Source organism: Oryzias latipes, chromosome 15 (genome assembly GCF_053564925.1).
Source record: "Oryzias latipes strain Hd-rR chromosome 15, Olatipes_Hd-rR_3.1".
Classification (NCBI taxonomy): domain Eukaryota; kingdom Metazoa; phylum Chordata; class Actinopteri; order Beloniformes; family Adrianichthyidae; genus Oryzias; species Oryzias latipes.
In genome coordinates this window covers 23,787,498-23,811,113 of record NC_136251.1, presented here as the reverse complement: position 1 = coordinate 23,811,113, position 23,616 = coordinate 23,787,498, and positions in this window count along the sequence as shown.

Genomic DNA, 23,616 nt, shown 5'->3' with positions numbered 1-23,616 from the left:
TTAAATTGTCTAAAAAGACAATCGTCTTTTAAAACAAACTTTTAACTCCTTCCAATGTTCTTCACTCTAAATCCAGGTATGTATTATAGAATAACATCCTCTCTCTTAAAGGAAAATGTCATTAATTAGGTCTGTGTATGTGTGAGTGTGTGGTGGTATGTGTGCATGCTTGTGCCAGGCAGACGGCTGGTTCCAATTGCAGCATGTTTATTAGCTAAGCTAAAAGTCCACAAAGCTAGATCGGGGTCAGGCCGGCAGGGGTTAATAACGAGCATGGGCGCATCAGAGAAGAGACTGGAGTAGTCAGGATCCAGGCGAGATTCGGGGCAGGCGGCAGACAAATGGAGTCCCTTGATAGTGCAGGCCGAATGGCGCAAACAAAACTTCGCACTGAGTGAGGCTCAGTGCAAAGCTTAAGTAGACTGTAAGTGATTGCACATGAAAGTCAGGTGTGTGGCATCCAGAAACTGTGTGGTGGGGTTGCTGGGAGATGTACCTGTAGCGTGTTTAGAACTAGGGGGATGGTTCCTGCCAATGACCAGAAGATGAGCCTGAGCTCTGATTTCTGACACAGTTAGAGATAGAAAGCTTTGGTTTTCTGTTTTTACATTCTGGTTCCAGACCTCAGGGTCGGTCCCAGGTATGTCCCAGCTGTGTTGGAGATCCATCAGCCCTGACAAGTCTATTGTGCCAGCACTTTTTACAGGCTCTGACCTGTAAGAGCAGTGTGGATTTGAGTGATTGCAGAAACTAAAGGCTAGCTTAGCTTGCTAATTTAAGTTGGCATATTCATTTATTTCTAAACTTAAATCTAGGGAAGCAAAACATGGGCAAAGGTCGTGACATTGTGCTTAAAATCAAATTTCTTTTGGATTTCGCCTTTGTGTCTGAATCAAAGAGACAAAAAGACAGTCTCTGTGAGCCTGAGGATCCAGAATTCCAGAAAGGAATGGGTATTTGAATGATTACTGCTGTGACAGGCTTGCTGTGATAGAATAACACATTCTGTTGAACAAATAGGCCCCTGAGTGCTAACTGGTCCCAGGGGTCTGTCTACAGCCCCGAGGCTGAGGTTTTCACAGAGATGGGCTGTTCACAGCACAGCTTTACCCTGACAGTCACAAACTGGAAAGCTCCTCATTTGAATGCAGGAATACTTTTGACAAAGACTACACATGTCCAATAAAGACACTTAAGGACAAGGGTAAGCTCAGAAACGACCACAAAAGATCTAGTAATCATCTTTCTAACACTTTTATTTATTTTGATTTTATATAACTAATTCATTTTTAAACTGTGGTGTTGCATGAGTAGAAGAGGCTCCGATGTTGCACTGGCGCTCTGCTTTGTTCACTGGTGCCTTAAAAGACATGTTTCTACTGTTGTAATGGGTTGAATCCTACACTTCGGCCCGGCAGCCCCACACAGCACGCTCTTTGATGATGTCACAGGGTTAGATAGCCGCTATTGTAGATATGGGCTTCCAGAGTGCAGAAACACACTGTTCTAGCATCTGTTGAAAAAGAAACTCCCTCCCAAGTCCCTTTGACACAGGTTTTTTTTTTTTTTTTCTAAAAGGGAGACCTGGACAAAAGCCACAGTTTCTTCTGTGATATCCTGTTAAGGCTGTTCTTGAGCCAGCCAAGCATAACCTTCCTTCAGAGAGCTGGGGCAACATCATTCAGCTTCCTTCGTGTGATTCAGGGCACACAACAAACCCTGTGGTCCACAGCTCAGTGGCCAAGGAAAAAGACTGGTCACACATTGTCTTTTACCCCTACAAACATTCAGAGGCTTGTGCGTTATGCATCACCCCCCATTTGGGAATGCATTACACAGCACAGAAGCATGCACTCACAAAAAAAAAAGTTTTGCTTTTGTAAAATGCTTTAGGATTTTTAAAAAAAGATTTATTCACCTAAATTGGTTGTTTAACCTTTGCAAAGCAAAAGTTGCTATTACACCTGGCAGCAAAAAACACATCAAGTATGTTATTTTGATAGATTCTCACATTTGGAGTGCTTTTATTTTAAAAGAGGCATGTGCAGTAAACCTCCACTTTCCACTGGTCTCAATTAAAGAACTGCTAAATTAGTATAATTAACAACCTTAATCAAATTGAACCTGAATAATTGCATTGGTGGTGAGTTGAAGCTCTAGATGTGGTCAGAACACATCTCAAGGGTAAACATGATGGATCTGCAAAACGAGCAGCTTGCAAACTGTCTCAGCTTTGATGAAGTAACGTTTAATTATGCCCCTGATGGAAATAGTTCCCATTGTCTAAAGCTAATTTGTCCCTTTTGGCTTCTTCCCTACCCTAGAGGCCTGTGTGTCTCAGGTTTCCTCCCCCTCCTCCTGCTTACCAGCCTGCTGCCACCCTGGGTATCGGCACCTCCCAGCTCCAAACAGATCCACAAGCAGGAGTTAGGTCCAGACAGTATTCTGTTTGTTAAGCATGGTCCAAAAATTGGGGCCCTAGGGAAAAGATGAAAAGAGGTAAGCCGCCTCCCTCTCAAGGAAAGGATCAAGCAGGTCAATTTCCTCTGACTTTGTCCCCGTCTTTGAGTTTGTATTCCCTCAGTCCACAAAGGCCACCATTCGACTGAACCAGAGGCCCCGATCTCTCTCATCTGTCCTGTTGCTGGCCTCATTTAATTCGCAGCATAATAGATGGCAACACATGCCTTTTGAGCACAACTCCTTTTTTAAAAAGTGAAACAAGAGATGACACTCCCTGGTAAGGAAGGGGCATCAAAATAGAAACAGATACTGTACAATTCTCTCTTGTTTCAGCACTTCACACAGCACTCTGTGAAAACAAAATGATTGCAGCTGAAACCAGCGAGACAAGACTAATATAAAGCTTAAACACTGAGAAATGCCAGCATCTAATTTGGAATTTTATGAAATCGTCACTTTTTATTCCTCTCACCTATTTAGCCCCAAACAATCTCTCATGCTCTCCAGATAATGAAATTAAATGCATATACATTAGTTCTGACGGTGGATCTTGCTCACATTTACATGCAATTTCTAAGGGGAAATATATTTGCATAGTGAATTAAAATTAAGACCTAATTATGCAAATATTTTATTAAATGCGACAAGGGGATGGTTTTTAATTCAGCTAAAAACTGATACAATAGTCCAAACAGTATTGCAGCTGGGTTTTTTTCACTGCAAATCTCCACACTGCTGTTAACTATTCAGGTGCTATTAACTGATGAAGAAAATGAATATATTACAGGCAGTAATCCTTAGATAAATGAAAACAAAAGCCCCTCCCCATTGAATTCATTGTTCTTCATGCCTCTTTGCATTGGACTCTCAATCAGACGTAGAAAAGGCTAATTTCAAAATTACAGTTCATTTTTTTCACAGATGACTTTTCAAATAAATATACATTAGAAAACAGTTTTTGTTCTTTGTAATGTACATCACATGACGTAGATATGCAACGGAAATAAACCTTTTATTTTATTTCTTTTATTTATTTACAATTTATTTCATTTTATTTATTTACAAAATAAATTTTTGCTGAAAGTCATCAACAGCTCAATTTTACTACATAAAATAAAGTAGAGCCATATACAAATATATTTTGTAAAAACAGGCAGATATTTCAGATTTGTCAACAGAGAAATAAAAAAAAAAGTATTTCATCAAAAAAAAGGGGAATCAATGTGAATAAAATTAATTGAAAAGGTTCCCCACCAACAGACTCATGGAACTGAACACAGTCTATCAGTCATCCTCACTGCAATGTGGAGAACCTGACATGAAAACATCTTTCTAATCATGTCTCCAGCAGAGGTCATCCCTTTTACATGAATCAGTCTGACCAACAAATAAAAAAAAAACTTGCATAACCATAAAGTTAACATTAAAGAAAACACATTTTGTCTATATTACTTTGGAGACACCCTTGTCTTTTATTTTAATTTTTTTACATTATACTCCAAATTTCAGATATTTTAAAATAATAATAAATTCAAGTTAAAGTTAAAGTCCCACTATCTGTCACACACCTAGGTATGCAAATTCTGTTCTACGCATTTGACCCATCCCCTGGGGGAGCGGTGAGCTGCAGACACAGCCACGGTCAGGAACCATTTGGTGGCTGAACCCCCCAATCCAACCCCTGAGTGTCAATCAGGGAGACATTGGTTCCCATTATTAAAGTCTTTGGTAAATTGTCAAACAACATAACTTAATCAGGAAAAATACATTTCACCTAAAGGTTTGCACGCTGCAGAAAATTGGTCAGTGGAAAATAAATGTTGTTAATTTAAACTCAATGCCATTGAGTTTTTTAATTTTATTTTTATTTTGTCATTTATCATCATTGTAATTTATTTTTATTGTTTTGGTGTTTTTATTATAGTGACGTCATTTTTTTTAGTTAACTGTTATTTTTTGCTGCAAGTACATTATTTTGACAATTATTACATACATTCATGCCTTTGCATGTTTTCGTTATTGAAACAATGAAATATATATTTTACATTTAATGTAGTAAGAACTGTTTCATTAAAGAAAATATATTTTCAAGATCCAATTCAATAAAGAAACCTGATAAAGAAAAGTATTTATAAATAATTATAGCTTAGTGAGAGAACCAACAAATCCACTTTATAGTTTTCAAAAATAATCTTGCTCATAAACTTCACTTTAATCAAAGGTTACCTTTAGAAAAGCTGGTTAAACAAAAAAGTAAGCAATAATAAAGAATCTTATAGGGTGCTTGATAATCTGTCCTTATGTTCAAAGGCTTGATCTTTGTCATCAGGACAGTTTGTCTGTGTGTGAGATGGAGCAAGGAGAGCTAAAGGCTTACTATGTCTCTCTCCTTCTTCCTCTCTTGTGGGTCAAGCAAACAACCTTTGCGATGACAACTCAGGGACTGGTGTCGGACCAGCCAGGCTGAAAATGGCCCTTGTCCATTTCTGCCATGTAGCATTTTTTTCCCCTCAGCCATTTGTCCTTCGTCAGGAACACAGCTTGTAATAAGAAGAGCCAACATCTTTATGAAGTGGTCTACCTGGCTGGTACACAGGTCTTTTATCTGCCAGGCAGGCAACAGCTTTGTTACTCTTTAACAACTCACAAACCTACTCAGCAGAGGAGAGAAACAGTGTATCGTGGCTGCATCTGAGTTTACATATACATGCTTATTGCTTCTTCTGCTTATTACCAAACATTTAGAAGGAATCCTTCCAACATTGAAGGACAACTATGTTCCCTCTTAAATTTGACCAACCAGCCAATTAGTGTGTTTCTGGTGAGTGGTTTGTTTTGCTGTGTGCAGTGACTGTCCACTCAGCAACGTTTATGAGTGATTAGTTAAGCTTGGCCTGAGCTCTATGAAAAACCTGCAGGGAGCAACAAAGCATCATTCAGATGGCAGGAGAGTCCAGGGGAGACTTAGAAGTGAACTTTGGCAGACAAAAAAAGAATGACGATGGACTGAACAAAAAGGCCTTTGACACTCTAATGTTTGTGTGCCAGCATATGAGAGTATTTTGCATGTTGAAGAAAAGTATTCCCTGTAAATTAAGGTGCAAGTTGACCAAATGCATTTTTACTGTAAACAGCTACAAAAGGAGAACCTGCACCATTTTAAGGCACTTCTTTACCAATAAAAGTTCCTACATCAAAAACTTCTCTTTAACAGCCTAAGAGGGTGCATGACATTTGGACGGAATATTATTTATTTTTTGTAGACAAAAGAGCTCAGTTTGCTATGTAAACATTGCAGACACTTTCTTAAAGCCAACATTCAATTAATTCCTAATCAAAACAAAATGATCAACAATATTCATCCTCATACCCCTTTCTCTGTAAGTATTCGTCACCTTAAGATATATTTAGTGAAACAATAAAGCTTATGTGTTTTAAATGTCATGAAATTTAGAAGAATGTTCTGTTTTGCTGTGAACCCAAAAAAAACCTAAATTAACTGGCTTTCATGGGAGAAGGTAACTCATTTTGTCCTATAGTTTTTTTTGTGTGTGTGTGATGTTACAAGAAATATTTAAATTTATCCTCCACTCTAATATAGAAGATTTATCATAAGCGTCAATGACAAAACATGAACAATAATAAAGCACGGTCATTTAAAAAAAAAATGAAATACAAAATTGGTTGAAATAATTTTTTATGAAAACAGAAGATCATAATGTGAAGTAATTTAAAGCAAACTGATTGACTAAATTCTTAAATCAGTGGATTTTGAGTAAAGTATTATTGATGTGTGACTGAAAGAAAACTGTCTGCAGGTTTTCCATTTAGTACAATAAAGTTTAGGGTACAGTTTTAAGTCATTTTGGTTGTGAAAAGTGTTTGTTGACGATTAAAGTTAATGTGTTAATCTGCTTCATTTCAAATTTAAAAAAAGTAATGCTAACTCTTAAAATAGTAATAACTAGTTAAATCTTATATTATAAAAATGAATTACTCACTTAGGATCTGAGTTTCTTTGTGGTTTTTTTTTTGCTCTCTTTACAAACTTTCTTAAGATGAAATATTTGTTATATTCTGGTTTGTAATTTTCATTTTTTATGCAGATTGCTTTGATTTATTTCTGTTCATTTCTTGGTACTGCATAGGTGCAATATCTCAATTTCAGTGCTTTTATCAAGGTTAAAGACTAAGAATGTGACCCTTTTAATCAAGTAGTTAATAGTTCACGTCACATAATGACACTTTTATCTAATGGATGCCGTTAAATAGCCTAAATGTGTTTTAATCCATTCTATCAAAGCGTGATTACAGGGGACGAGTACATCAAGTGGTCTTTTGATTTGGTTAGCATGATCAAATTGACTTGTGTGTCATAAGTGATGACACCAGTGGTAATTAATTTCTCCATTAGGGATGGTCGATGTGACAGCCGTGCAAACAGAGTGTAGTGACAGGGGGGACGGAGTAACTTCAGCTCGCTGAGACAACCCAACTGCAGAGGAGGAGCAGCGGGCAATTACATTATCCGTCTGCAGGGAGAGCATTGTTCATTTACAAAAAACAACACAACTACATTGTGTGCCACTGCATCATTGGCATATTTGCAGATTTGGCAGATTCTGTGATGCAGTTGCAAAGACCAATGAAGTTTTAAGAATTCATTCTGCATTAATCAAGTGAGATTTCCCAGCATGTGGGTATTTCCACTCACATGCAATTTTTGCAGTTTGTACTTTTGAGTTGATTTTTTTTTACCTGAAGACAAAATATGTTTACTGTGCGAAAGGGAAATATCAGATCAGACTTAGTCTATGGACTGACTGTAATATAGTCACAGTTATAGTGCAGTTATTTATAGAAATAATTGCCAACTTGTCACGCATTCATGTAAATATGTACGTTTTTACAATTATGTGGACATTGCACTTTACCCTTCACATCATGAACTCATCTTACAAGATCCAACAGTCTGTGAATGCGTGGAGAGGGGCTGATGTGAGTGCCTGCAGGCTGTCTCATCACCTGTGGGGTTTCGATAAAAAGTGAAATCAACAGTTTCACCAGCAGCGAGACCCAGGGGCTCCTCACAGGGGGGGGGATTGTCCGGGTCCCCCTCTCACACAATACTGACATATGGGAAACAGAAGGATCTGCCACTGCCAGAGCAAAGGCAAACGCCAATCCACATATGCATAGAGGTGGTTATTTAGAGCCAGAAGGTTTTACCATAACAACAGATGAAACACAGGAGTCATTTTGTTTCCTCTAAGGGGCTTTGTTCCCTCCTTCTTAAGCTGTCTCCATATGAGGCAGGATAAACTTTGGGGCCCAGGCCCTGGTGTAAATAACAAAGACAGCCTCACTTACATGCTTCCTAAATCCTATTGGAAGATGAAAAGGAAGTTAAAAAAAGAAAGATCCACTTGATTTCCTCACTTTCTTAGAATGAGCTTAAAGCAAGACAAATACATTTAGTGGTTACCCATAACCTGTCTGTGGGTTTTGGTATTCTTTGCTATTTCATGTGAAAAACCAATAGCTCCAAAAAAGTATTGTTTTTTATTAGCTTTATTCTAGTATTCTGAATTACTTAAAGGAATTAGCATAAATGTGTAAATTCATGCAACTTAATTTTATTAGTCTTTTTGTTTGTTTGTTTTGTCTGTGGTGGTCTGTTTATATTTTTATACAAGGTGTGCACCGAGATTATATGTACTCAGCTAAATACTTTAAAAATGTTATGAGTCAAAATTTCTTCACATAACTATACAACATCCTTGTTGGCAATCAATCTGTAAACTCATGAATCAATGAATATGTCAATTATTTTTTTAATTTACAGAATACTTTATACAGTTTGTGATTTAATATTTTTTCCAGATGCATAAATATCTCTAAATTAATATATTATGAAAAATTGGGGAAAATAGAAAAAATGTAAACAAAGTTAGACAAAAATAATTGTAAATGGTCAAAAGGCGCCATAAAAGAAACATTGAAAATAGGAATTTTGGAAAATTTAGAAAAATTAGACTTTTTTGTACAAAAGTGAAAGTGCACGTTCTCTATAGTTCATTTGCTGTTTCGTTCTTTTTTATTAAAGGGACATATATTTTGCCTCACCGTATCTTTTCTACCCACAAGGCACAGGTGCAGTCAGATCCTGGCCACCAGGGAGTGCAAATCTGTAACAATGTGGTGGATTTTTCTCACTTTGCTTTTCTGAAGCTGTTGTTTACATGCTGATTTTTCTTCCTGCACTCAACAAGCATTGTCTGAACATTAAACTTTATTTTCAGAGGAGGTGAATCTCAAATCTGTAATCTTTCAGAATGCTTCAAATCTGCAAAGACAAACAAGCTCGTGTTAGCAGGTATGAGCCTTCGATGCAGTTTTTTTTTCTTTTTATCACTGAAAGCAATGAGCCAGTTGACCATTTTGTGCAGGCTTGCAAGTGTTTTAGTGTGCATTTCAAAGCCGGTCAGCCCGTCAGTGAGCTACTTAAGAGCAGCAATATTGTAATAATGACTTGCTGATGGGAGGGCAGCAATGGAGCTGAACTTACATTCCTCTGGTGCTGCCTGATTATGACTTTAAAGGAATAAATTATGACCACAAACAGCATGAGAATCTAAAGCTGTTTCATTTTGAGGCAGACAAAAGCACAAAACTTCCATTAAATAAATGTCAGAAAAATGAGCACAAAAATGACAAAGATTGTATTATTTCGATTCTACTTAACTTCTTTTTAAACTGGAAAGTTAGAGGATTAGTTCCAAACACTGTAGAATTATAGTTTTATAATCTGCTAAAGCACACTTGAGTTTCCCTGTCTTTGCTGATTGCACTTCTTGGGCTCCTAAAAGACCTATTGACCTTTATAAAAATAAAGGTCTTGTCACAATTTTTGAATAAAGTTGCTGTTTTCAAACTCTGGTTTCTCATTATTTCAACAAACTGACATTTTTATAATTACTGCAGAAAGGTGGAGTGTTGTGGTTAAAAACACAGAAGAGGTCTCCTCTCTCTGTGTGAGTTCAACCTTGAATCTTAATGCGGTGAGATCACAGTAAATCATGACTCCAGAGTCAGTCAAGTCTATTGGATAAGAAATGAAAGGCTGAAAATTTCTTCGACAAATTTATCAGGGGCCCGCTAAAGCGCTGTGCTTAAGCCACATCCGATCTCTGTGAAATATTATACAGACTTTTAATATCAGGAGGGTGTAGAGCTGAAGCGAGAGGCAGTCAGCTGCTTCACTATAATCAAATGTTACAGTATAAAACAGCGTGTCGCGCCACTATTTGACATGGGGGGAATGAGATTAGATGGAATTCATTTCTAAGTGAGGGGAAATTACAAGCCTATTGAAAATCAGCCCCCGCCCCTCGCTTGATCACAGCCTCTGTTCAGTCTAGCTCGTGTCACAACAGGGGTGGGGTTGTCAGGGCAAACATGAACATGAAGATGGTGACCCAATAAACTGGATCTGTGGTATGCCAAGTGAGGGGAAGTACCAGCCAGTACCTGCTGCTTCATTTTAATATCAATCTGATTTATAAAGCAGAAAAATTAATTTTCTTTAATGTTCAAAACCAAAATATAAAAATCCGAGGACAATATGAAGCCATTTTACATATTTTTTTAATGTAAAACCTTACTCTCTGATTGTCATTAGACTGTTCTGTTCATTGTTCAGTCAGAGAGAGGCCCTTGACATTCTGATCCTTTAACACGCGTCTTGGACTTTGCAGCACATTGAGATGACACTTCATAAAAAGAGAAGTCCAATTTTGGCTTGTCCCGGAGAACAACACGTGTCAGCGGCCCCCTGTGGGCTCTGTCAGGGGGTGAAGAGGTTAGGCGCTCTGTGTGCCCTCAGAGATTCCAGCTTTCTTGGAGACCACCATAATGACTGCTAATTATGCAACCATCTGTGGGGTAGGCTGTGTTATGTAGACACCTGTTCATTAAGTCAGAGAAAGATTTTTTTCCTCTCAGAAAACTCAAAAGCGGAATTGTCCCAATGTTAAAAGTCTAGGAAAATGCTGATTATTTTCTTTATTTCTTTAGGCTTTCACACAAACCCCTTCATTGATTCACATACACATATCAATAAAACTTTAGAGTATGCAGAATTAAACTCTTCTGCACCAATACTGATTGAACTTTGTGTGAAACCTTTCCAGCTTCAGAGCTATCACCAAGGTTAACCAGGCCATCGGCCTGCATTAGTAGGAGGGTGTTTGCATGGCAAGCCAATAAAAAGCTCTCAGATATCTGCTGAGGGGGAGCACAGCCTGTCAAGCCTGTGACCCCAAGAAGTGATCTGCCATTACTGACTCACGGAAGACTAATGAGGACCATTCTTCTGCCAGCACCTTGAAAAATGTCAATACTCTTTTAAGCTTAGTTGAATGCTACCTGTTCTACTTTTATTTGATGTGATACAAATTTCCCCTTCCTCCTTGAGAATATCTAGTAGTTGGCAAGCTGTCCGGGTAACTAATAGTGCAATAATAATTTAAAATTTCTGTCCTGTGGAAGCTCCGTGCCAACTTATGATAAACTCTGCAAAGCTTTAAAGCCTCCTCCTCCTCCTCCTCCTTGAGTATCTCCAGACACATTCATCTAATCCCTATCTTTCAGTTTAAGATTTATATAAACAGATGATCGCCGAGCATCACATATTTCAACTTTTTATCTGTTCAGCTTATGACTCCATTTAGTTTGGATCCTCAGAGAGGGAGCCAGTGCACCAATCATAAAGCGAGGGCCAATTAGGATGTTGACGGATTGAGTTTGGAAGATAAATTTGGGATGTAAAAGGTTGACATAGCTGCTGTGTCTCTTTCACTGTGTGTGTGGCTCCCAATTAAGTGAGGAGAGGGAGCTTTTGTTTCTCTCCAGGATCAGACTGTCTCCCTGACAGATGAGGCACTAATGAGAGCAAATCTGACAGAATCCTCAAGAAACATGATAAATTGAATTGCGTCCAACCTGCTCGTTTGTGTTCACAGAATTTTACGAAATGCTACATGTATTTAGTCAAACGATTGAGAAATTGAGTAGGTGGGCCCCTCGCTGTTCATACAATTTAGCCTGCTTCTTGATGTGCTTTTTAATCCTCTTCATCAGTGAAAAATGGAGTTTACAGGTCAAAGGCAGACATATGTTAAGTCCTGAGGCCTCAATCTGCCTCCCTCCCCAATATTTATCAGGCATATTAAAGAGACAATTTCTCTCATTATCACTCTCCAACTCCTCACCATATGCATCCCTATTATTAGACAACCTGCAGAAGATGTCCTATTTTAAAATTTCAATTACCAAGTATAACCTTAATTGGTTAGAAATGCTGTTTAGTGGATGGTGTCAAAATCAGGCTTAGGAAAGAATACAACAGATGGCTTAGTCTTATGACTTGCATTAACACCTGAGAAGTTTAATGAACTGTTAATTGCTTTTCTAATACATATCAGGGGCAGTAGAATGCAAGCAGTAATGCAAACAGATTACTTTGAAGGCAAGAGATAAATACACGTGCTGCTCAATGTCACCTTTAGGTGTCTCGATAAACAAAAGCGCGCTTGAGGGAGGAAAGGAAGATATGGATATTTTTAAAGGAAATAGATTTGCCTTATTGGTGCTTTTGTTGTTTCCACAACTCTCCAAATGAGCATAGCAGCATAAACAAACCTTTGACAGCAAGCAAAAACAATAAAAGGCTTTTGCAGGGTGATGTTGGTATGACAAAAATCAATGGTGGATGCAAAGATAATCCACTTTTAGTTTTTGTCATCAGAGTTACCGTTTGGTCTACTTTGGTTTTTAAGACTTTAGTTGCAATTTCTGCCTGTTTCTCTTTAGTGACCAATCTGAGATATATATATAAACATTAAGTTGGACTTAATACAGATGTGTAAACAATGTGAAAGAACCACTTCTGTTTCAGTTACATAACCCAAGCATTCTAATGCTACTTTAATTGCCATGTGATGTGCTCTTGTTTTAATGCTGACTCAAGGGCTTCTTAAATCAGTGCAGCATAGTGCAGCCAATCTGCCTGGTAGTTTGCTGATTAAGCAGATCTCCCTGCAGAGACTAAGCCTCATGTTACCTGCAAAGACCCATCAGCAAAGAGAACTTGATATCGAACAAAAAGGGAGCACAGGAACTATTGAAAGCTTGTTGTTAGTTAGAAATCATTGCCAAAATTCTTGAAGGTTATAAAACATAATGTTGACAATAAGAATTTAGGCCGAATAAGCAACAAGTAAAAAGCAGTGTGAGTTATATCTGTGGCATTAATGCAGCCCAATAACATTTTTATCTGACCTATAAGAAACTTGCTGTATTTTAATAAAGCTCTCAGATTATCTTCCATCATTTGTAACTGAGGTGTATAGTTCAACATCCCACCCCCCAGTTCCTGTTTTGACCTGCTGCCATGAAAAGCACAAAGAGGCTGAAGAGATGCAAGAAGACAAGAGGAGTGATTGTTTTAACTTTAAGATCTTAGAATAACTCTGAAAACCTCGGAAAATAAAAAATAAAAACTGTAAATAGGTAAAAATTCTTAATGATTTGAAGTTATGTTTATTCAGTCCTACTGTCAGACTGGTGATTTAGTGTACTTTGCTCTGTTTTTGAAGCTTCACTGTTTCTAACCTGAAAACTTTCTATTGTAGGAAGGAAACTCTGCTTTTGGAACATCCCACAAACAACTCAAGAGATGGTCACAGACTTGTAACAGGCAAAATAGGTGTGCAGTTAACCAAGGTGACATGCGGGTCGATGTAACAGCCATTTAATGCTACAGTCATATGTAGGATGTAATCATGTTTGTTTGTGCAAGAATTACTGACAATCATTGTCCAGGTTTTTGATTGAAAAGAACACTTTTTTTCATGCTAAGTTGGAACAGTACATTTTTTTTGTAAATAAAAGAGACGATAAAAACATAAAAAGAGACAATAAAAGCATAAAAATTGCTAAAACAAAGATTTCATAATCTTTTCAAAATTAAAAAGGTTCAAATGTCATTGCTCTTTTACATGCTGCCACATAATCAAACACGAAAAAAACAGAAATGAGTACAACTTCCGGCACCATTTAAACAAAGGCATCCTTTCAAAAGTATTGGATTAGACCTGGTTCTGGCCTTGGCCCTGGTTCTGGCCTTGGCCCTGGCCCAGGCCCTGGCACTGGATGAAACCCAAACAAAACTCATCTTTCTGTGGGCTGCCACGGTTCTCGTTTGACCTGACCGTTTACCTCGTTTGACCTGACCGTTTACCTCGCCTTTGCTCCTGCTCCTACACCTGGCTGTGGATCCTGTCTCTGGCTCATCTCTGGCTCGTATCTGCTCTGTACCTGACCGAGTACCTCGTCTCTGCTCCTGCTCCTACACCTGGCTGTGGTTCCTGTCTCCGGCTCGACTCGCGCCTTTGACTGTCCCCACAACCACGGCTGGATGAAGCTCGTCTGCTGGACTTTTATATATGTAGTTGTAGATTTAGATAAGTTAATTCTTCTCTAAGATTTCTGGTAAATCGCCTGTCCGTCCTGGGGGAGGATCCCTCCTTCATGTGGGCACCCCTGAGGTTTCTTCGTTTTTTCCGGAATCCGGTTTTTTTGGGAGTTTTTCCTTACCGCGAAGGGGGGTCTAAGGGCAGGGATGCCAGTATAGCAGTCAGTTTGTTAGTTCATTTTAGTATTTTTCTATTGAACTCTTTGTATTCGTGATCCTTTTGATTTCATGTTTTACTTCGAAGCCCATCGAGACGACTGTTGTTGTGATTTTGGGCTATACAAATAAAATTGAATTGAATTGAATTGAATTGACCGTGGCGATCCATTCCTGTTTTCTGTCTTCATCAGTAAAAGTAAATATTTGGATTTGGAGGTTTTCTGTTGTGACAACCAATAGCAACACATGTGTGATGATGAGATTTGGTGGCTATTACACCGAATTCGCTGATTTCACCCATTGAATGTACCAAAACAATGTGTGTTTGACTCCTAAAATGGCAGACAACAGTGCACCTGACATCACTACAGGGGTTTATAGTGCATACAGAAATGTGAATACTCTTCCCTTGTGGGTAGTGTGTGAATTGACATGAGGAGAGGGAAGCAAAACAAAGGGAAACCTAAAGCAACACCTTTGTTGACTAACAGCTGTGTGAAAATTGTTTTGTGTTTCAAAATTAGGCTGCAGGCAGTAGTTATTTAAATTCTGTATATGTCAGGGTAACATATTGCTGCTTTAACGTCTCGTATGGCTTTCCAAAAGTCATCTGCCCTTTTAAAAATCTGCTGTTGATTTTTTTTCTAGATGCTCATTTTGATGTAGTTTCTCAAACTTTAATAGATGGAATTATTGTCATTTCTTTCCCTTCTGATTACTCAGATTATATTTTTATTTTATTATATTATATTAAGATTACATTTTTTTGGCTACAGCAATTAAGCTGCAGCACATTAAACCTTAACGACATGTATTCATTACACTTAAGCGACAATAAATACACCTCAACCTTTGGAGGTATAATTTAATAAAGTACTATACTTTATTAAATTAAGTCCTTTTTAGGGTCAATATACTTCTGTAATGAGTTGTCTCTTTTGATCATCAGATGTTAGATTGCACCCAAACCCCTTTAATGATGCGGGCATTTCAGCCGAGGTAACAACAACAACACGTATGTTTATCATATTCCAGCTTGAAGTTAGCGGAAGCTTAGCATGTTTAAAATCCATTTCCATAACGAAGTGTAATTCCCCCTGGTTTGTTCCTGTTTAATGAGGTGAAGTCTTGTTTGTGTGCTTCACAATGTCACTGAAAAAGTTGCTCAAGTGTCTGTGTCTGTGTTTAACCAAATTAATATCACTGTATTTTCATTCTGCATCAGACTGTTCAAGCAATCACAATTTGGTTTTAAACAAGATTTGGTTTTGATTTTTCCTCACAACTCTGCTGTTTCATTTGAAGTTGTTGGGCAGATCTTAATGATGGAATGTGTAAATGCTTTAGGCTAATGCAGAAGGAAGAGGAGAGAAAATGACCAACATTGATTTATCCTGGCTGTTCTCCTTTCTGGTTGGCGCTTTCAGAACACCTCGTTGCATCCCATTCCCTCCCATTATCTCCCCGCGATCACCACAGCCCAACGAGTTTCCTACAGGGTCATAAATACTTCCCCCAGACCCCATACTGCTTCTACATTATCCTCCAGACGCCGCCTAATGACAGCAAAAGACAGCCAATGCATCCTTTCTCTCATGACTGCCATGTTGTTCATACACGGTTTTACAGTGGCTGGAAAACAAACACCTACACATTCAGAAGCCAGCAGCGGTGTGCCACATTTAAAGTGGTACATTATAGCAACTTGTCTAAAATATTATATATGATTGATGCTGGTAATGACCACGGTTTCCCTGAGTGAAAGTCATGTTTGGTTTTACTCCCCATTTAAATCCCTGAAATAGAACAGGAAACAAACTAAAACAATGATGTCAGCCACAAACTGCCTTTTGTTCAGTTCTATTAAAACTGAAATACTCATTACATCTTGTGAGGAGGTAGGTTATAATGAATCACATTATTTTTTTCTGACAGGCTGGTCATGCAAATCAATTAGGAATAGCAGACAGTGAGTCATTAGAATAAACAAAGTGTTTCCCAACAAGCATTCCCAGCCTTGTTAGATAGAAAAGATCATTTAGACGCCACACAAACATGACTCTGAGGAAATAAACAAACAAAAAACTGACCCGTCCTATTTGGGAGGGCAATGAGGCCAGGTCCAATGGTTGGTCAATTGTGTCACTGTTTTTGCTTTTCAATTGAGCGTACAGTAAAAAACAAACAATCAAGATTTTTGTCCCAGTCTACAGAGCAAAGACGTGGAATCCCCCAAAAATCATGGACTACATTTAGCAAATTACAGGTCTAAACATGTTTGAACGTCTTCTCTATTTTCAAGTATCCACTAAAAACAAAGTAGCACTTTTTTGTTTTGTTTTCTCCGAACTGAACCATTTGGTCATTTCATCTTCCTGCAAAAAATGATCTGTTAAAGGTTGGTCTCTCTTCACATGCTTGTTTTCCCACAGTTCAAAAACAATTGTTAGGTTGTGTTTTGACATTTGACAGCCTCCCACAGACCCTGAATTTGATTGAGCAGGTATAGAAGATAAGAGAACAGTGAGATGTTTCTTCAGATTTGGACACTAAGGCGTCTTAAAGACCCCTTCAGATCATCTTTGAGCTTTTTTAAGCGTTTAGTGGTCTTTAAATCATGATTTGGCAGTTTTTAGCCATAATTACAAAAAACTTTTTTGTTTTATAGGACACAGTTTCAGTAGTTCATCAGAGATTCCCCTCTGAGTTGTAGACAGAACCAGTGACTCTTCAATTGTTTACATATATAACGTAATTCCAGTGGATTCTAAAGAGAAGAAAAGTAGCCTTGTGCTGATGCGCAGTACTGCACTGCAGTACAATGTCCATGGAGTCCAGGTAAATCAGCTGATTCTGTTGCAGAGAAAAGCCATATCAGTGAAAAGAAGTTGGTGTGAAAAGACACTTTTCTCACCATGAGAATCAGCGGATTCACAGTGATTGCATGAACCATCGAAGATTTATGGTATGTCAAAAAGCTTCTTATTTGTCCACACTACCTCAACACTACAACAGCAGGACTGAAAAGGAACATTTTTGCAGCTAAACATTACTAAATAGGCAATTATGACAATGCTTATAACTTGAGTAAAAGTAATTTATGCTGTCAGCTAACGCACACAACCTGCTGTGTTTTGCATACCATATTTAAAAACTGTTTTCTGGCAGAATGAATTGGCCGCCCACAGATCCACTCCATTGTAAAGCTGCCACATGCTCTATTAGTTTCTATTGTTTAAATGTATACATTAAAGAGATAACAAAATCACACCACATGTCTGACTCTGGACCATGAAACCAAGACATTTTCATCCTTCGGACCAAACATGAAAACTCACACTTCAGCTTGCATGGGTAAATTACGTGTGCCAGACTGGCCTTGTGCTCTGAGTTTCTCTCCGCTGTCATACAGGCCGAGTCCTTTTTGTAAAGTGTAATATATGACCTTGTGTTGAGAGCATTCTGGTGGAGTCTCACACAAAAGCTGTGCACTTGGAAGGGATACGAGTGACTGAGCATTGCTCTATTGGATAAGCTCCTTAATACATGTTTAAAGCAAAGCAGAAGAGGTATTTGGAGATGAAGTGGTTCTGTAAATGAGTATTCTAGCTGGCATGGCTAATGTCTACATACCAGCAGTGTTTAGGGTGACATTAACAGAGGCACAGACCCAGGGATGCTCAGGTCTTTACACATGAGATGACATTTCTGGCTCATTTATTGCACCATAATCAAGGTTTACGCGCCTTTGTGTGGAGCTGGATAGACGTTTGTGCAACGTGAGCTTGACACTTGATTTGGGTTTTATCAGTCGAAGTCATTACCTTTTTGTCTTCTTTTTGCCCTCTAATGGAAGAAGAAACGAATCAGCCAATTAGGGATGTAAATGGGGCTGAAGAGTGACAAAGAGGTCTGCTTGTAATTCACATCCAAATTGTGTCTTCCCTCAACAGAACATTTATAACAGAAGATCATAACAGCTTCAACATAGTAGGGTCATTTGCACTGTTGAAATTCATTACAAGGGTGGAGCTGTAATCATAAGCCATAATACCGACACCAGCCTTCCTTCCATGCTGCCACAGCTACTCTACCCATCATTGGTGGGTAGAAGAGAATCTGATGCAGAGAAAAAAGAGAGGGAAAGGAGAAGGACAGGAGTAACAAGGAGAGGTGAAGAGTGTTTGTTGTATGTGAAGCATAAAGTGGTCCACCCACTTGTTTATGTGTGTGTTTGTGTGTGTTTTTGTGGGTGTACACGAGTGCTGCAAAGCTGCACCACGCTCCCAAGCGACAGAAACCTTGTTGTGATTTATGCAGCCTGAGATATGAGTGCTGGTTACGCAGTAGCAAGACATCGATCTGACAAAGCAAACCAAACAATAAAGAGGCGAAGAAGATGATGTGCCCAGTGGAGTGGAGAAATGGAGAGTGTACCTATAAGAGCTAATTATCTGAGCACATAATTCTTCAGGTTAAGACAGGGGGAGCTGAAAGTCAGCCAAGCCACAGCTGTCTGAGAAAAGGCTTGTCTGTGCACTGGGGCAGAGGGCAGACCTCGGTCAGAAATAACTCAAAATAAAAGTGTATATCACTTAAATACGTGTCCAAAAACCTCAAAGATTTTTTTTTTTTTTTCACTTCAGAGTGTGAATCTTTATTGATCAAAAAGGAAGCACTTCTTGCTTTTCTTTTAGTGATTTTAATATGATCTTTGTTTAGCTTTAGGTTTTAGCCCAGAAAAAAACAAAACACTCCTGTAAAACATCTCCATACATTTTCTGGGCAAACGACCTGTATGACTATTACAAAAATATATACATATTAAGCAATTCAACCATTATTCAAACTGTTAAAAAGATTTAGTTTCAGTTTGTTTGAGTTTAACCAGAAAATCAAGCTGTTTGGGAAAAAAAAACATATTTCTATTAAGCTTAGAAGTGAGACTCAGATTAGAAATGTTATAATGTCATGACTCTCCCTTAAGATTTTATCATCTACCCGTTACACAGGGGGAGTCCATACTTCTCACTTCAAATACACTCTTCTCATCTTTCTATAAGCCATGAAAATAATAATGACTGTATTTGCAATTATTATTTCCTATCATGCAATCTCATTCTCTGCTCCTGTAAGCAGGGACTAACCCTTTAATTAGACACAAGCACATATAACCAAAGACTGGGGCTGCTGGGTTCTTGCTGCCATCAATAACACTATATAAAAGCAAAGCCAGAATGCATTTGACACTTTTAGTAGTTTGGGAAACAAGATGTAATCTGCGATTGGTGCCAGGAGCAGAATGGGGCTGTATGTGTGTATGGGGTGTGTGGGGTGGGAGTCCTGCCTGTAAGTCAATGCAAACACAGCACTGTGAGTACATCTTTGATGAAGACATTATCTGTGAGTTATATGCACACAGACAATGGGAGGGAGAGGTCCATCTTGAACCAAAGTCGGGGGAACTGACATTCAAAATGGACAGGAGCTGTGGCCAAGGCCAGTCCCTGATGTGTACATTATGAATGTTTCTAAAACCCGCATGCTGTGCACTGTAGAGGTAAACAGAAATGACACAGGGATCTTTTTGTTTGAGTGCTGCATCCTCCCATTCTGTTGAAAATTCAGAGTTGGAAGGAAATGAGAGGATGGAGCAGAAGATGGGGTTCCGTTTAGCGGCACCCTTGGCACCCATCTAACCTTGGCACACAGCTGTGCATGCTCTACTGGCTCCAAACATGCTGAGGTTTGAATCCAGAAATGCCTTTGTGCAGCACAGGCCAACAGACGAGACGTGGGAAGCCTCATTAACATCCACAACTGCAATGTATGTGTCAAGACTTCACTGTGAAACCGACACGTCTAATCTAAAATACATCAGCAGAGCTTGAGATCTATGGGTTTGAGGATAAAGAAATATTTAAACTGGTGTTACAGTCCTAAAGTTTCCGATTAATTTGCATAACCAGCTATGAAAAGTTGATTTTACTTATGGTCAATTGATGTCGTTGTTGTCTTGTTTGTGTGTTTTGTTTGTTTAACACAAACCCTGAATTTAGTTTCTGGCAGCACAGGTTGGCCACATTAACCAGGCATGGCAGTCTGGGACAGCATCCAGCTGGAAGCAAGCGTGGGCGCTGCTTCCTCACAAACAATACCAGCTCTCCTGCCTATAGCTAAAACAATATCTCATTTCCAAGAAGTTAAAAGGAAAAAGTGTAATGAAGTACTTCATTGTAAATCTTCAGATTGGTTTTAAACTTATGGTTTCTGCCCCGTCAGTGGTCATAATTATGCAGTGATTTGTAGTCTGGCTTTAAAACACTTTATCTCACGTGTTCCAGAAGTCAGCGATAAGGCACAGTGGGGGTCACATGCTATATTCTCATTGGAATGTGAGAGACTTTATAAATTCTGAATTTTACTTCGCTATTCATCTTCTCCTCCCACTCTTAGCAGTTTTCATCTTTCTCTCCTGTCAGTCTAGCTGGTTGGGTAGATTGTTGGATGTGATTCTGGACTGTGTCGTCTAGCGCTCCGAGTTCAGAAAAAGTGCATCAGTTGTGTGCATGTTTGGGTTCTGTGGATCTCTGGTGGCGGTTTCTTATTATGGTCCTGCAGTTTCCGTTTGACCCCTTGTGGTCACGCACAATAGGACAAAAAGAAAATAGTAAAAGAAAATTAAAAGGCTGTCACTGCTAAGATGACGGCGACTCAGAAATGTGATTGAGGTAACTGGAATTTAAAAGTCAAATGTACATAATAGCAGTTTGTGAGTCTATTCCTCAGTGCCATTCCTTCATGTTACAGGAGCAAGTTGCTAATCTGTGGTCCTCTTGCCCTTATTGGCCCCGTACTGTGTGCCGCCGCCTTTCTCTTCACACTTTCATCAGAATCCCATTTCTCCCCACAGCACCAAAGCCCCCATATGAAACTCTACCCCTCACTCTAGCATTCTAGCCAGCATATGATGGATGGCTGCACCTCAGGTCTTCTCTGCCTGTCCATCAAGCGCTGCGATTAAAACACTTGGAATGACCAGCATTTTTCTCCTCCACCCTATCGTCTCCCTTTACTCTCAGGCCACTGCGACTGCAGCCCTCTGCCCCCTCACCTTTTCCCTCCCGTCCTCCAACACTCCTCTCCCACTTCAACTGCCCCAGAACCCCACAATCCATCTTATGGGGGGAAAAAAAAACATCATTTATTCTGTACTTCCCAGATAATTTACTTTTTCTCTCCCTCTTTCATTCCCCTTTTCCTTTTACCCTCCTTTTTTTCCACAGGAATTCTCCATTTCCCTATAAAATGAAAATTCATCTGGAATTACATCTTATGTCATCATTATGTTTATTAAGCGTGGATGATGTATATGAGGAGCTGCGGCGTGCCGCTGAGTGCTTAATGATGCATAAGATTAAGCCGAGCCTCTCAGCTGTGCTGAGACTCCCCTCTGCTTCCCGGGCTGCAGACACACGCTGGGGGAACAGGCTCCAAACGGCCATCAGGTGAACAGGGGAAAAGGGAAAGCCTGCTTCCTCTTTTAGTGTCAGCAGAGAAAGTGTGGAGTTGGCACAGAAGAGTTGCAGATCAGAGAGTTCAGAGGAAAAGAGAAGTTTGTAACACTTTGTTGGCCACAAACACCATCAATAGGTGACATTTCACAACTTCTAGGAACATTCCCTTCAACAATCGAGAGCTCAGTCTTGTTCCCTGGTCTGAAAAATGTTCCTCTGCTCTGATTTAGTTGGACTTTTTTATTTTTTATCTATGCTCACTCTCAAACACACAAACAGAGCGTTTGCTCCCGGCCTCCCTCTTGTCTGACAGCAGAAGCAGCAGCAGTCTATGACAATAACATTATCCTTCCGTTGCTAAACAATCCAATAAACCTCTCCACAGGGAAGAACTTAACCTCTCCTCTCCTCCAGTGCTTGCTTCCCGACCACGTGCCACAGTAAATACCAATCATTAGTCTTTTCTCTCTGCCATCACACAGGGAAGGAGAAAAAAATCCACCTCTATTAGTAATGGAGGCCTCGTCAGAGACCTTCCTTTGAGAGTCCTGCCTTCCCAATTCCCACAGGAAAAATCCCAGCAAAAAACTAATTCTACTTTTAATAATCTGTCATCAGGGCCAGAGGCAGTCATAAATTATGTGGGGAGCATGTGCGGGAGTGGGCCACGAGAGGGAACTGAGGGGGAAAAATCAAAGCCTGAGTTTGACAAACTTTGCCGAAGATAAATAATAACTTACAAACAGGATTAGTTGTAAAGTCACGGCTGAGCGCTCCGCCAAACCGTTTCCCTAGCAGTCTATGCAGGATGAAGAATTTACAGACACACCTATCACGCCCCCCACCCTGCAATATTCACACACACAGTTTCCATTCTCTCTTTCAATTCTAACTCCCCCAGCCTATCTGCACTGGCTTCACAGCGCGAGCAGACCTCATCGGCTTTTTTCTCACAGAAAACAATGTTTGTGTTTCATCATTAACCCTTGTGGTTCCCAGGAACAGGTGCAGAGGGAGTCCAGCTCTCTGGAGATAAGAGGCTGTAACTGTGTCGGAGGAGGAAATGATCTCTTCCTCCTCCCTTCAAGTAAATAAACAAAAACAAACACCCCCCCCCCACACACACACACACACACACAAACACACAAATAATTGCAATCCGAGGTGCTTCAAAAAAGACACAATTAGATGTGGAGATTGTAAAAATGTCTGTAAGCTTTAGTTGTCTTATGTCCACTCGAGCATTCACCATAAGAAGAAGTTCTATGAGCTTTTCCTCATTGTGTCCACATCAATATTTGCTGCAACGATCGACATGAATCACAATCAGCTTCAGCTATTGAAGCCTGGCTAAAGGCCCATCTCCATCAGGTGACAGAGACCAGTCAGGTGATGAAACTCACTGCAGTCCAGCACCGCGGGAAGGAAAGGCAGAAATAAAGCAGGCGTGTTCCCACAAGTCTGTGTCAAATCCCTATTGATTTAATCATCACCATACACTGCATGCTCGCTCGATAACCTGCAACAGATTTTTCAACTTCAAAAGACACTTAAAACGATTTGCATCTCTTTTTTTATTTTAAAATGCAACCTAAGGACATATGTTTGTCACTTAGCATAAATGTGTCAGCATTTGGCTAAAACTGCTTTCATTCTGAGATGGAACTTCCTTTCCCAACAAGTCCACAGAACCTAGAAAGGGAGTTTAAAAAAGGCTGCCTCTAAAAAATGTCCTGGAAAATCCAACATGAACCAAAAGTATCAAAAAAGTGCTCACATTAGTTTCACATTTTATGCTATTTGTTACAGAAATAGCAGGCAAGGACAAAGACAAAATCTTTCAAATGAAAATATCACATGAAGCTAGACATTGGTTCCTAAACCAAACTTAATATTTTCCCACTACTGTTTAGGGCATTTTTACATTTAAAGATATGAACT